The 14,921-nt window shown below is 39.2% G+C and overlaps 1 long non-coding RNA gene across 2 annotated transcripts; it reads left to right on the plus strand.

Annotated features, from left to right (window-relative positions):
• The first annotated feature begins 332 nt into the window (after nt 1-332).
• On the plus strand, nt 333-5,306 carry LOC144459449 (uncharacterized). 2 transcript variants are annotated; one of them, XR_013488434.1, is made up of 3 exons: nt 333-383; nt 2,096-2,168; nt 2,340-5,306. It is a non-coding gene; the product is annotated as an uncharacterized LOC144459449 (long non-coding RNA). The 2 variants fall into 2 exon arrangements; XR_013488433.1 differs by lacking the exon at nt 333-383 and adding an exon at nt 1,858-1,973.
• The last annotated feature ends 9,615 nt before the right edge of the window (nt 5,307-14,921 follow it).

The following is a 14,921-nucleotide window of genomic DNA, read 5'->3' on the forward strand; positions in this document are numbered from 1 at the left end:
AGTTATTGTGTTCCTGATTCCCACTTGAAGATAGGGAGACACTGCTGTGTAAACAGTGTGTCACACGATGGTCATGGGAACCTTAAAAACCACAGGTTGTGTTTTTTTGGTTTCCCACATGGAAAAAGAATGAAGGAGACAGTGAGACTCCACAACTCCGAGCACATATGCCAGATGACACTCTGAGCACTTACTGTTTTACTTTCTGTTTCATATTGAAAGCAGGTTTGATGGATGGATAGTGGCATGTGTGTCCACAGAGTCATGTGACTGAAATGTTTTACGTAAGGAACAAGATGTGAGCTGCAGAGAGAGAGAGCTTTGTACATAAGGTCAAAGTATTTTATGAAAAGGCACAGACTATGGAGAGGATGAACCATCATGTAAGCCATTTTAATTCAATTATTTTTGTCTCCTGACCTTTATTATCAGCTAACTTGCTCAATTTGATTAAGTTCTTACTGTTAAATGTTGTTGCTTGTTAAGCATGTATCAGTAACTAATATTTTTCTATTTCTGCTGTTCAGCCAATCACGTCTTAGTAAAGATAAGTGTGTCCATAGATGCCAGTGTTCTTCATTTTGAGAGCACACTGTTCCCCAAAGATCCAAGAAATTCAGAGGAGTTCAAGGAACTAACAGATTCAGACTATTTTTTGCTGTTCTCAAATGTAAGATGAAGCAAATTTTCGTCAAGTGTGAAGTTAAGAAAATATTTTTTTAAACCACTGTGTAAAAATTATTTGATTCGGTATTCTGGTATTTGCTTTGTTTCTAAATGAAACTATCAAAGTGAAGGTTGGGGCGGTGTTTCCCTCTTGGTGTACATGGATCATGTCATTTTTAGTATCACCACTGGGGGCATCAGAGACAGAAAATTTCAAAACCTACACGTGCCTTTAATTTCCTTTTTTGCCAGAAGATAAATTTTCAGTCAAAGGATAAAAAGACCAGATAGTATGTTTCTTATTGACAGTGTTCTTTGGCAAAGTGCTGTTCGTTTTGTTAATAATAATGATATTTGAAAAAATACTGAAAATCTGTGAAGCCACAGGAATCTGTACAGACCTTTGTTCAGATTTAGTGATCAATAAAGTGCTCTGAACAGCCAATTGATCCTGTTAAAACACTGTCAAATTAGCACCGGAACCTGTCGCATCTGCGATTTCATGTTTTATTTGCTCTGGCAGATGCGTCTGGTCCCCGTCCTGTTCAGACAGATTTCCAGTCAGCCTGAGCCAGCTCGCACTCCTCATATTCGTTTATATAATATGGGGCATGTTTGATATGATGACTGACAACTTCTAGAGCCTTTGTGCTTTACAGTACACGGAATAAGTGATTACAATATTTTTGGCTCACACACATTCATGCTGTGGACACTACGGTGAGTGAAACCCAGCTCTGTTGAGGCATTTTTGATAACAACCAAGATGGCTACAGCTGATACAAAACTTTATGCTGATGTACTATTTTCAAATTCTAATGGTATAGTTCATCTCTGCACCCTGTTGTCTGTTCACATTTCTCCATCACTCAGTGCTTAGTCAGATGTTTTGTTGCTCTGATTGGTCGTAGGTCTGTCTAATTGTGTCCAAATGCACTTTGCAAATTTAAAATTAACCGAGAGGTTCCAGACTAACTGCTACTGTCAAAGTACATTTCTCTAATTAGTTGCTGGCTAAAATAAAGTTAGTATGTTTGAGATACATGATATGATTTAATATTTCATTTGATTTAAGAATGTATAACTATGTTTATTAATGATGAACAGGAGTCTTAGCAAGTTGGAGAATCAAGTACTTGGCAACGGCTTTGTGGCATATCTATTGTCTCTTCTTACCTCACCTAGAATTCTGCATCAATGATGATTATCTACTGCACTGAGGATATCTATTTTTAACAGCGTCCTTGTCCTCCTGAGAATGAAAAGATGCCATTGTGATACAACAATTTAGACATGACAACAACAAGGTAATATTTACTGCAGACTGTTTTGTTTACTTTGCACTTTGCCACATTTTTCATCTACATTAGCATGTTAAAATGAAATATTGATACCATCTCTGATGTCTGTTCTGTATTTTATCTTTCAGCGTTCAAAGGATTGCAGAAAAAAGAACATCTGAAGCAGCAGTGTGAATATCGAATGCAGCATAACTTTTCTCTGTAAGTCTAAACCCATGAAAGCAGCTATGCCACTTTTGTTGTTGTGTATTCTTTGTTGAATTGTGTTTGATTGTACTAAGAGGTGTTTGTATTATTTCTCAAAATATGTGCGAAATTATGAAAATGGTAGCTGCTTATTGGTGTAACTAACAACAGCCTTTCAAATTACAGGCTGGTGCTGTGAAGGCCCTGAACAACAATCAATACAAACAGCCAGCAGACTGAAACACAGGCCTCTTTCACCTGTAGCTCACTGAGTTTAGCCATTTACAGGTCTTTGGTTTTGACACCTAATTGATTGGAGTCTTCCCGAAAATGGCCTTAAGAGGCCTCAGACTACCACCTCCTTTGTCTGATCTCCTACAGAGACTAAGTCACACTGGGAGATTATTTATTGAACTGTATGACCATAGGAAAGAAAGAATGCAAGACATAGCAAACAAGCTAAGTGCATTAGCTAGAGAGGTAAATGAGATGCAGAAAACCACAAACACAACCAGAATGATGGGGGCAGTTTTGGGAGCTCTTGGCATTGTGGCTGCAGCTGCAGCTTTGTTAGCAGGAGGATCGGCCAGCGAAGGAGCTGTAAGAATGGCAATGGTAGGGGGCACTGCAGCAATGGGTGGAGGTGTAGCTGTCATTACAGCAAATGTAACCCAGTTACAGACAGAGAAAATAAGTTTAGAAACTGTGGAGGGGTTGGGAAGAGAATTCATGACAATCATTGAACTACAAAAGGATGTCCTGGAAGAAATTAAGGCGTTGTCTGAGGAGTTGGAGGAAAAATCATCCTCATTATTGACTACAACTAGAGAACAAGCAAGAAGAGGTCTGTCGGAAATGAGACAACTTCAGCAGCTTCTCAGGCAAACAGCTGAACAGGCAGGAAACAGCAGGGAAGTTATGGGTGACACTCTGAGAAAAGTGAAGGAGCTATTAATCTTCATTATCAGTATCACCCGAATCACTTCAACCCCTGAGAGTGACGCAAAGTTGAGAACCTGTATCACAGATTCCGCCTTGCAGTGTGAGAAAACTGTTCATGAGTTTGCAAAGATGAGAAATACGCTCAGAGACTTTGAGGAAATGCAAGCAGAATAGGAGTATTCAAATTCAATTAGTTGGAAAAAGGACAAATATCACCAGCCTAGTTTATTGGATGGACACAGCGTCAGTTTTAGCGCAACTGGCTCTAAAAGACTTAAAGTCCAACTAAAGTCATATTCAATCAGAGTAGTGAAAAAATAATGGAAACATGTTTTGTAAATGTATTGTTAGTCTTCGGGATAAAAATCAGGAATTAATCTTTTTGTCTCAGCTGGGTCGAGGGGTGTGTCATGTCTCTGTTTGATTGACTTAAGCCTGCAGGCTGAGACCCAGCAGGAGAACCAGAGACAAAGTCGATGTATCCTCATATAGCAGTTCAATGTCTTCTGAAAATGCAGATTAAAAAAATGATCGCACATTCAGTTTATATACTACTTCATTCCTTGCTCCTGTCAGCACATTGGTCACATGATCGCAACCTTCACGATGACTTGGTATACACTAATTACTAGCTCATAATTATGTGGGTTATATACAAATTGTGTTGCATTACTTTTTATAGATAAATGTATGAACAGTGCATGAGAACAGCCTGACAAAGTAAACAAACTTGCACTGTGGCCTACATGTCATGGACAGATGGTGTGTTGTTGGTGGTGCTGAGGAGTAAGGACCACACCAGTATCAAACCAGACCCAAGTACCCAAGTGACATTTGCAGGCAAATTTTCAGAAGCTTATTAGTTATGTAGCCTGCAAGCTGGTGTCAGCAGTGCACTTTTCCCAGTTGAATGTTTGTTTCGTCGCTCATTCAACAAGCAAAGGTTCAGGACAAGGCGTGTGTAAGCTAGATAAGAAGGAGACTTAAAGGTCCAGTGTGTTGTAGTTAGCGGCATCTAGTGGTGAGGTTGCAGAACTGAATGCTTTCCTGTGTGCAAAGCATTTAGGAGAGCTACAGGGGCTGACATGAAAATGTGACTGGTCCTATCTAGAGCCAGTGTTTCATTTGTCCACACTGGGCTACTGTAGAGCAACATTGCGGACTCGGTGGAAGAGGAACCACTCTACCCACTGTAGATAACGGCTCATTCTAAGGTGACAAAAACATTTTTTCTATTTTCAGGTGATAAAAGATAAAAAATACATAGTCATAGATATTATATACCATTCTGCCAATAGATTCCCCTAAATCATACACACTGGACCTTAAAGCAGGAAAGCTAACATGTCTTAAACATAAAATACAAATTTTTCACTTTTGGTTTTTGATTTATTTTATCAATCTTTAGATATGCACGCTGTAGTGAGCTATTGAATTTTAATTTCACTTGGACTCAAAGGACAAATTTTATTCCTTCAATCAGTTCATGCATTCAGTTTTCAGTCCATTAGACTTTTTGTCTTTGTTTTCGGCACCTTCTTTTAGAAAAGATAGTAGGTAGGCCTATTAAAAAGAGTTTTTTCTACTTTTTTCTACTATTTAAATATTTGTATTTTGGGCCAGCAGCACTAACCATTGCACATTTTTGTCTTTGTTTATTGTTTTATCTTCAACCAGTATGTGCATTGTTTTTGTGTGTTTTAACCCATTTGTGCCTGCAACTGACACTTTGCATTATTATTATTTTTCTTGTTTTGTTTTTGTTTGTTTGGGTTGTTTTGGTGGAAGAATCAGAAATTTTTAAAATTAGTCAAACGGTTTGGCAACACAGAGTTTTTCTTATCATGTTATGTTTAATGTTTGGGCACATGGGTATGTTGAAGTTCAAAACATTTCCTCATGTATAGAATTAAAACAAAAAATATGGAGGAAATTGTCTTCTGTCTTGGTTTGAAAAGTGCTTATGAGTGATGTTTTACTTATTTTAATAACATAAGGCATGAATGAATGTTTTACATCCTATTCTGTTTGCTGAACATAAATAGCTGTTGTGGGTGTTAGTCAAAGAACGGTGTAATCGGCTGAGCCATCAGTGTGTTAAACCAGTTCAACCTGAAGGAGGTTGTTCCTCTGTGAATGATGTTTGACAGCATTCAGACAGTTCTGTCATTGTTGTGTTATGTTCCCAAAATAAAGAATACATGAAAATATTGCCCTGTCCTGTCTGATAAGCTGTGTTGTCTGACATGCTGAGAGAGAATGTTCTGAATCTTTTGGGATTGCGACTGATGAATTAACCAACTAATCCACTGATCTGTTAGCCTTCAGGATTTTTGCTAAAGGATTCCACTGCTTATTCACATACCTGTCATACCTGGACAAAGTGTTCTTTCACTTTCACCTAAGTGTTTGGTCCAAAACCAAGCATGTATTCACTGGATGATTGAAAACATAATCCTGAAAATACAGTATAGAAAAGTGCTGCAGTCCGCCCTCAGCAGAGCTAGTGGCTGCTAGCATTCCTGCCGATATGGTAGACATGCAAGGGCATAGTTTCTTTATGTACATTTTCTAAATATTGAGGGGGACGGATCCCTTGCATCCCTCCTGAAATCTACACCTATGCCCAATGCACCTGAAAGTGTTAGTTTTGCACTATTGGTGTGTTATCTTGCCATCACAATCTAATTCTACCCAAACACCCTGGTTGTGATTATTGAAGGAAAATTAGACTAACTGTGTGTACTTTTTTTACCAAGATTTCAATGAGAGATCAATACTAATCTTATGTGTGTGTGATAAATATAAAGCGAAAGTCAGCAAATGTTTAGCCTTAAGCAGGATTCACAGTTCCTCGTCAAAACCATACCTATGGCGTAGACTATATAGGCCCGTTTCCACTGAAGAAGTTCTTGGTACTATTTGGGGGACAGGAACTACTACAGGAACGTCCTCTCGTTCGGCCCTCTCAACCGCCATGTCTCCACTGAGAGCAGAGTACGAGGAAGGTTCCTGTAAAGTTACGGGCTGCCTCTGGATGTGACGTAATCGTTGCGCAACCATTTTGACCGGGGCGACGTAGGGACGCCGTTAGCCGATAGCGGTGTCTGTAATAACTCACTAAATGGCCCGTGAAAAAAATATTTTTTCCAGTGGATGTCTTAGTTACAACATGATTGAGCTAACTGAAGTAGTTTCATGTCGTATCCGACAACGGGAGGCTTTTAACAGATGACATCCTGATGTTAGCTTTGATGCTGCTGTTAGCTGTCCCTGTCATCTGCAGCCACTGATGCTTTCTAGACATCGTGATTTCCCAAAACTGAATAAATACCACACATAGCAACACAAAACTGCTTTGCTAGCTCAATCATGTTGTAACTAAGATATCCGCTGGAAAGAAAAAAAATTTCACGTGCCATTTAGTGAGTTTTTTTTACATGGCGGCGAAAGCTATATGAACGAGCTAACCCTCGTCTGCTGAGTTTTAAAAATGCCGGCTATTTTGTAGCTTTCTGTTGTCGTCACATCCCTCCTTGAGTATATCTAATCAGCACCAAGTAATCCCCAAGCCCCAGCCAGGAGTCTTTCGGGGCCGTTCTGAGTACCTACTCCGAGGCAGGGACTTGTTTAGCCCCTGTAAAAGTTCCGGAAATCTGTCCCTCGGGGGTGGTTCCTGCGGTGGAGACACGCACCAACGACCCGGCCCTGTAAAATTACCCCGAAGTTCCTGTGGTGGAAACGGGCCTTATGACGACGCAGAGCCTACGCCATAGGTACGGTGCCTGTCATGCAACTCCCTGGAACCTCTCCAGAAATGAAAGCTGAAACCATTTCCCTCAGTAGAAATGAAGCTTTTATTTACTTTAATATAGAAAAAAAGAAACGATAAACTACACAAAATAGCATTTTAAGTCTTATGTGTGATTTATCTTGGCTTCATATAAGCAGAGGAAATCTGTGCTAGTCGCTAGGCTAATTTATAGAATGTAAAATGCCATAGGCTTGTGCTAATAACGTTAGCATGTTACATTTGTTTGGAAAACGTGTTTAATACAAGACAGTTGTTTTGTCGGTGAGTCTTGTGAGTTGTAATGGAGCCAAATTTTGTAACATTACCTTTGTTAAATGTTGCTGTTGTTCCTGGCTTCATATGAGTAGAGGAAAATTCTGCTAGCCGCTAGGCTAATTTCTACAGTGTAAAGTGCCATAGGCTTTTGCTAATAATGTTAGCATGTTTTATTTGTGGAGAAAATGTGTTTGTCTGTGAATGCTGCGAGTTATAGTGAAACCGATTTGTGTAATTGTGTTTCAAACCGTCACTATTAAGTCATGTTTGATGTGTGTTTAATGTGTGTTTTGACTCAACTAAACTTTGTAGCAATTCACAGAAACTCCACCACAGGCAAGTGTTTTGGAGGTGTAACTGCAGAGTGACACAGACACACCACCGCACAAGTATAAATGCTCACAATGACATAGGCCATTTGCATAGGCTTTGCATAGAGCTGACACACAAGTATAAATCCTGGAGCTGGACTGGAGCTTGGGGAAACAGTTAGCCTGACTTTGCATTAGGTAAAGGGTTGCATGCAGGGTTGGCTCTACTTCAGTGAGTGAAAGTAGCTGAAAAGGTTAAGGAAGCTGAAGCTGTTTGGTAACTGCAGAAAAATTTCAGGAGAAGAATAACATCTGCACCTGAGTTAGTTTTTTTAGCTTGCTGCTAGCTTTTGGACAGAAAGACAAGTGTTTTATCGTCTTCACAGGCTCTGTCTTACTGTCGTCTTTAAGGGATCAGATATCTGATTCACCCAAGACACATTCACTGTAAATTTTGTGATTAGTTAAGTTATGAGTGGGAACTATTTCTTGGCTGGTAGAAGTTATTTCCTGTTAATTAGTGAGCTTTAGAGGTGCTTGTAGGATGATTTTTGTTACCTTTAGACAGAGCCAGGCTAGCTGTTTCTATGTTTCCACTCTAAATGCTATGCTAAGCTACGCAAACTGCTTGCTGGTTGTAGCGCCCTTATTAGCACACAGACATGACAGTGAAAAAACCCCAAGTGTATTTCCCACAATGTCAAACAGTTCCTTTGGGCATGAGGCAGGTACAACATGGTGTGTTCCTGCAATTCAGACTCGTCACCAACCATCTATCAATGGCAATATTAGTTATAGTGGTGCCTCTGTGAGCTCAACAACAACACTGAACAGACTGCTGACCCCACTTGTTTGTGGTCAGAGCCAATAGAGATGCATTTTTAAAAAATCACGGTACATCGTGGCTGACTTCGACACCCTTGTCATATGTTTCCACTTTTGCTATGATTGTATTCCTCTTCATTATTCATTCAAACAGAGTTGCAGCAGTGGCCAGCACTTGTAGCAAATGCCTTCCATGTGTCTCTAATTGCCTCAGTAGAGGTATTTAACACAAGGTGAAGTCATTAACACATGGACACACTTGTCAGATGTGGAGCCAGGCGGCCCTGGGTGAAAAAGTAGACAACAGCACACTAAGCTAAAGCAACATCCACGAAATCTGCTGTGCATCAGTTCTCAGGGAAAAATACATCAAGCTCACCATTTACAACAGGAGACACACAGAAGTTAGTCTGTTAAAGTCCTGACACTTCAACAGCCGAGGACTTAAACCTAGATCAATGGATTTTAGACGACAAATGTTCAACTATACAATAAATATGAATACATGTACATATAAATAGCTTGCCTATAAAAAGCTTTGTGCTGCTTTCAAAACAAACCCTACTGTTTATTTCTGACATTATCCAAACTTTGTTCAAGACACCATGAAAATATCAAATCAATTTAAATCAAAAATTAAAACCACAGGAATTGCATTCATGAGGTTTTCATATGGGAAGAGTAATAGTCATATCATTTTAAAACAATGAGACCCTTTGATGAGACACTTAAATTACATGGCACATTAAACCATATACTGAAATATGATCATACTTATTATCAATGAAACAGAGGATCCAGTGCCTCTTGTTTTCGCCTTGCCTGAGTCAACAGCACCATCTGCTGTCCAAGTACGAGCACTGCATTCATCTCGTAGCAAGTTAAAACCGACAAGGTGGTGTCCAGTTTGTAAGAAGCAAGAAGAGGCAGAGGCCATCCGTACATTAGTCTTGAGGTTTCTAAAGCTTTGGCAAAGTAATGTTGAAATGAGATTTTGGTGTAAATAGAAGTGTAGGGGAAATCAGTGTCAGAGGAACAGGACTCAGTGTCATTCTGTCGTGTCTTACTGAGACATCATTAGTGTTATTAGTGCTGGATTTAAAATATGAGAATGTACTTTTGTCAAGTGTCAGAGTTAATATGACGCAAGGTAAGCTGGTAAAATAAAGTAAGACAAATTTGGCTTAAACGGTGCTGAAAACAGTGGTTGGTTTAAATTGTTCTGCTTCCAGCAGTTTGACTAGAAGGGTGCTTTCACACCATGGAAATTCTGACCAATCAAGAGCAGCTTTCTCACACAAGGCATTTTATCTGGTCCGCTTGTAAATGCTGCAGTGAGAGCACGAACCAACTCTAGGCAATTATGCAACTTTTTAAGGAAAGTTCGGACCAAGTTCGGACCAAAGCAAGTGAACTCTAGGTCTGAAAGCACCCTAAATAAGGATATTAGGAGGCCAATGGCAAAGAATATAGGAAAGAATATAGGCCTGTCACACCAGTTCATACAGGTCACAGGGGTAAGCAACCTGCAGCTCCAGAGCCACATACTGCTCTTTCACCCCTCACCAGTGGCTCCCTGTGGCTTTGACAAAAAAATATGTAAATAAAAATGATTATTTCTTAACATTTTACATTTTATTTATCATCGTTGTAAACCTTGAGAAGTTCTTACATACTCCAAATGTAAAAAAGTGTAGCCTATACCTCAAAAAGAAAAATGTTTTAACATTTCATCAACTAAAATGTGCATCATATGTCTAAATTTTGCCAAACCTCAATAGCAGTAGCTAGTCTTGAGTCTCCCTAGCTAGGCTAGCTATGGATTCCAAATCCAGAGGAGGAAAAGACTTGGTGGAAAATAATAGGGTGTGGACAGATTTGTTTGCCTTAACCACCAACACTGCAAAGTTAAAGTACCGAATAATCATAAAAAGCCCACTGCAGCCCCCTTGTGGTAAAATGTATTAATGAATGCCCATTTAGACTATTAATAATGTTGATTGGCTAATTTAGATTTAATAGGGTGTGTTACCTTCATACAAAGCTTTTTAAAATTTATATTACAAAATATACATATATACAAAAATGTAAAGGCTAATATCTTAGTTATCTAAAAGTCTAGTTGGATGATTCATCATGTTAGCTAGCTGGGTAAAGGTTTAACTTCTGATCTGGCTCCATTCAAATGAGACAGCTGTGCTTTTTTTCCCCCACGGTCCTCAAGTCAGTTTGAACATGGCCCAAAACATCTAGCCTGCAATGTTTCTACAAGGACGAGGGTCAAAGCAACCCTTCATGCCGGGTTCACACTACATGATATCAGCCTGATTCTAGCCCAACGCAGCGACGTACGGTGTTGACTCGGATCATTAACGACAATGAGTGCCATACGCCATAATGCATCATTTAATACCATGTCGTGTGTCATAGTAGACAACAACTGACAGCATCTAGAATGCCTCACGATGTCTCGATGGAAAATCTAGCATGATTAATTTTCTTTTTGTCGTTCACGACTGCTCCCGTCACAGCCATCATTTTAAGCAATAGGAGCCCAGAGCAATCTGTTGCCGTAGACAACTGTACGGCAACAAGACCCCAGGCTTTTTGATATTTCCTCTAGGAATGTTACCACACAGAGTAAAAGGGGGAAATGATGGTGTGAAATGGCAGAGGCACTTTATTAACCTGGTGAGTACTGCCTTTAGCATCAGGCTAGCAAACAATGTTATTTATTCATAATGGAGTATATAAAGTAATAACATTAACAAATAGAGGTGGGGCTTTTACTTACAACAACTGCAGAGGCTCCCAGCTTCATTTGAAACAGACTACATTATAAACGGGCTGTTATTTATTATTCCCTCAGTATTTTTCTATTTTTACTTTCAATACGCTCACATTTGCCTCAATAGTGACAAACTAATTCAAACTCAACACTTCCTGTACCAGTATAAAATTAAAAGCCCATTTTAATTTTGGTTACGAGAATCCCTTCATTTTCTAAGCAGGCTTTTATTGTGAAACATTTGCAGGAACATGTTGTGGAGGATTCAGTGACTTGCATAGTTTGCATGTGCTACTTCAGTTGTAGCTCCTGCCATCCGGTGGCACTTTTTACCTTACTACAATAACATTTCGGCTGGCACATGAACAGACACAGCGACTGAAATCATAATAAAAGTAATAACAATAGCACACCGGGGATGTTCGGTCATGGACCAATGTGTAGTCTGTCATGTCTATCGGCCAAGTCACGGCACGATTTTATGACTCCACAATTGTCTAATTTGACAAAGTGTCTGTTGGAACAGACACAAATGTCATGTAGAGTGAACCAGGCATACATTTGACAATGTCGATATCTGTGTGCTGCTTGGTGTTGTAATACAGGCCAAATCATGTAATGTACCTTAAAAATGGTAACATCAGACAATTTTTACCTCTGGCAGCAGAAGTGAACATTAGTCATCATCAACATCTGTAGTGTCATGGTTTGATGAAGACCGTTTAATTGAATTCAGTTTAAAAATAACCTTCACTGGGAACCTATTTGTTGCCGTTTGCGCGAAGGAATTATAAGTGTGTGACTGGCTGGTAACAGTGAGGTCATGAGTGTTGTCGTCACCATAAGGGTGCCAGGCAACCAGCTGGAGGTCACCGCTCCCATCCAGGACACATTCACCAGTAAAACCACCAGGCTAGCTGTTTCCCCCAGTCTTTATTCTAAGCTAAGCTAACTGTCTCCTGACTGTAGCTCCACATTTAACTGACAAAAGATAAGAGTGGTATAAATCGTCTCATCTAAGGAGGCAAATTTCCCAAAATGTCAAACTATTCCTTCAACCTAAAAATAACATTCTACCAGGGGCGATTCTAGGATCAGAGGTTTAGGGGTGCTGAGCATCCAGAGAGCTGCCCAGCCAGGCAAAATAAATTTCACTGTTTTGTACATTTTAACTCAATTTCATTCCCACATTTGTGAAAGTAAAGCACAACACTTTTTAGGAAAGTCTGTGACTAAACCATCAAATCTGATAAAGGTTATTTAAATGCTGAGCCACGGCAAAAGAGGAATGGATTGGAATCTTCAAAGAAACATATCGTAACCCTAATTTCTGGGGGAAGACAACTCATTTTGATACAGGGTGCTGTATTTTTGTTGTTAAAATATTACGTTGCAACCAAGTACTGTATGGTTTTGACACTTTTTTGGCTTGTTAAAAAGGGACATATAGTAAAAAAATAAATAAATAAAAAATCTCTCAAATTTTAGGGGTGCTGGGATTCAATTTAGGGGTGTTTCAGCACCCCCAAAAATCAGCTAGAAACGCCCGTGCATTCTACTGTATCTTTCTCTAAAATGAGATACAAAAACTCCTGTCTGTGGCTCCCAGCTCCATCACACAAGTTGCTGTATATCTGTAAATTCAGCCACGTGCACAGGACACCATCGTCTGTCCTGAGCTGCTGGTGAAGCTCCAGTCTACGTCAGAGGGCTTCCCTTTAAGTCTATCTGTGATCAGCACATTGTCAGTGTAAACATTTGAGGACATCCCACACCCAGCAGCTGTCTCATATACGTTCACGTGGCAGATGTCACACACAAACACACATACAGTACACAGGAAGACACACTGCCAACATGTTAGTCGTTCAGCTGTGTTTCTCTCCCCTGCACCTTTAAGTAATGGCGTCCTCAGTATCTCATTTCCACCCCAAACACACACTTTTTCTTCCTGATATTTACCCTTAACTTCGTCATTAGCATATGCGTTTCTTGAAAAGTGTTTTTAATAATAAAAAGGACATTATGAAGCATTAAATAAAGACAAAATGCTGTTTTAGCAAATCCAATCATCATGTGATGCTGGTATCTTGTTGTTTACAGTGTTTATAGCCATAATCTATCCTGTGGCTTATCTGTCAGTGTGGCTGCTAAGTGACACAAGAGAGATCAAAAAAAGGCCAATTCACTGTGGGGGCCTTAAACATGAGTAATGGCCCCTAAATGAGGGGATCATCATTCCTGTGTGATCGCCACTAGTTTGATTAACAATTGGGGAGAGAGTGCGGGTGTTGATCAGCATGATGGTCTTGGGAATTTGATCCCTTTTGTTCGCCCTGATTGATGGGAGATCATCTCGGATTCATCTTAACGGAGGAATAAACGTGTCATTGCGATTTCGGTGTCAGCTCTGAGTCACTGTCCAAACGGACACGATGACCGGCTGCGTGTTTTGTGGGAATGTGCGCATTAACAAGCAGCTTTTGAAAACGCGTTTCATTTGCGTCACGGCTCCTCTTGTTCGTTTGCTCTCTCGCAACTGGCCTCATACTGATAACAGGCGACTGGGGCCGAGAAACACATGACGTGCAGCACCGGCGACAAAACATCATTATGGGATAACTTTATTTGGTTGGCCCGCTAATTGGGCCCATTTATAAAACAACTGTAAAGCAGCAGTGTGGAGAGAAAAAAAGATCCCTCTCCGTATTTAGGTTTAGTCCTTCATATTTAATGTTGAATTAATTTATTTCATCATAATATTGCCACATATTTGTAAATATCATCAAACATGTTGACTGTTGTTTTTATTCACTATTTGTTTTTTTATTTATTCAATAATGCATCCCTATAGATACTATTTTGTAGACCAATAGTTTCCATGGTGACTCCTATCAGCAGTGCCAGACCTCTTGGTACCCTAGTGAACCCCCCCTATAATAATAATAATAATAATAATAATAATAATAATACGTTTTTTATAACACATAACATATAATAATCATATAATAATATTATTGATAATTAAGATTGAAAAAACTGTATATGATACAACACAAGTATAATAATTAAAATTGTAGTGATAATAAATATTGTTATTATTTAATAATTATATAATTAATTAAAATTGTTATCATTTATTTTTGTTGTTGTTTTTATAATCTTTTTTATTTATTGTATTTATTAGTGACAAGAAAAAGAGTGAATGAGAAGTCAACAAAAATAAACTACTTGGCTAACAAACAATAAAAAGATAAATAAACAAGAGAATATGGTATGTGCAAATTTCTTCTTGTTGTTTCCATACTGCACCCTAGGTGGCTTTAGTCTTTTTTCAGTTTCTCTTACTCATTTCCCTTATATTTTATTTTTGTTTGTTTGTTTGTTTGTTGTTTGAATGTAAAAAGAAAATGGAGCCCACCTTTGGGTGTCATCCTGGAGGACTCCCTTTAGGAAGATCCGCCACTGTATCAGAAGGATTTATGACTTTATAAAGTTATCTTTTGACTTCAGTGACTTAAAACATGTCTCTGCTTCCTGATAATATTTGGTTGAACGGGTGAAATTAGACAAATGGCCTCTGACCTACTGTAAACTGGAGCTACAAATGAAGCAGCATTAGCCATTTATTTATTTATTTTTTATCTTTATAGCTGACTCTCGGGTCATTTTCACCTTTCCTTTGTGTGTTTCCACCATCATCACCATCAATCACGGCCCAATCATCTCCTGGTGTTAGCTGAATACAGGGACAGCCTGTTATCAAAGGCAGCGGGGTGGCCCTTATCACCCACCGTCCCACAGCTCCACAGCTCAGTCCACTCTCACTAAAT

Source organism: Epinephelus lanceolatus, chromosome 21 (genome assembly GCF_041903045.1).
Source record: "Epinephelus lanceolatus isolate andai-2023 chromosome 21, ASM4190304v1, whole genome shotgun sequence".
Lineage (NCBI taxonomy): Eukaryota > Metazoa > Chordata > Actinopteri > Perciformes > Serranidae > Epinephelus > Epinephelus lanceolatus.